The sequence below is a fragment of the Nomascus leucogenys genome, chromosome 2 (genome assembly GCF_006542625.1).
Source record: "Nomascus leucogenys isolate Asia chromosome 2, Asia_NLE_v1, whole genome shotgun sequence".
Taxonomy (NCBI): domain Eukaryota; kingdom Metazoa; phylum Chordata; class Mammalia; order Primates; family Hylobatidae; genus Nomascus; species Nomascus leucogenys.
This window is the reverse complement of record NC_044382.1, coordinates 64377945-64379241: the sequence shown is the minus strand read 5'-3', so window position 1 is coordinate 64379241 and position 1297 is coordinate 64377945.

Genomic DNA, 1297 nt, shown 5'->3' with positions numbered 1-1297 from the left:
ATCATCCAGATTTCTGCCTCACAGCTGTTGCCTGAGATGCCACCATTGGTGACTCCTTCCTTACAACACACATGCCTGGAGGAGGATGTGGGGTAGCGAAGCTCAAGACCCTTAGATGAGGGGATGAGTTTGCCAGACTGGAGAATCCAGGTCAATATGGAAATAGCAGAGATCAGAAGAAAGATAGGAGAGAGAGAGGAAAGAAAGACAGACAGTATAAGGAAGAGGGGCAACAAAAACAAATGGCACACTTCATAATTCTGATGAGGGAATGGCCATTTCACCTCTACTAGGCATCAGTCTGAACTGAGATCCTTTTGGCCACAGAGTTCTAGACCAGGACTCGTTAGTCTAAAGGGATGCAGAGAAAAAAAAAAAAGACACAGCTCCTACATCCAAAGATACCGCCTCTGAGTTGGGGAGAAACAGGGCACTCCTGCTGTGATGCTCACCAGTGCACCTGTGTGCAGGTGTCAACATGCTTTCTACACCAGACTATGAGATCCAAGGGGGCAGGAGCTATAACTGCCTCATAAAAGGATGTGCCTAGCACGGTGCATGAAACCAGAAAGAGGTTCAATCAATATTTGTTTTTAACAAACTAGTTAATGAAGAAAAAAAGAAACAAAGGAATTGAGTACAGAAAATTGTCACCGTGCAGTGATTTGGAGCAAGATATATGAGTTCTGGTCTTGTTTCTGCCATTATGAGTATTTTTGAGTGAGGAGACCTAGGCAAGTCACACCAACCTCTCTGGTCTTCAGTTTTCTCACTTATAAAAAGGGGAGTATAATTATTCCAATCCACAAGGTTATAATGGCAGTCCAACTGCTTAGTAAGCTCTCAGAGACTAATAAGGAAGAAATAAGAGAAATAGTAAAAATAAAGGACAGTGAGGGAGAAGCACTGCTGAGCAGGGTTATCAGGTGGGCTTCTCTGCAATTTTACTCTCTCAGCAGTTTGACATCTTACTGGGGTCTTTCTAGCTCAGATCCTCTTTACAGACCTTTTACATCAGAAATTGCAAGACCTGGAAAATTAACTGGCTTAAAGCAGAGCATTCATAGAGCCATCAAAGAAATTGTCTAGTTGAGAGGGATTTAGATTGCAACTCTTCCCCTGTGGTACAAAGCCCTGTGTTGTAAGGGGGGGAAAGGGAAATATTTACAACCGGATGGGGAAAAAATTGCGAGAGGTTATTACGATCATTTTACTTGTAGGAACCTAAAAACATATCTTCAAAATACATAAAGCAAAGACTAACAGAAAAATAAGGAGAAATAGAAAACTCTTTACT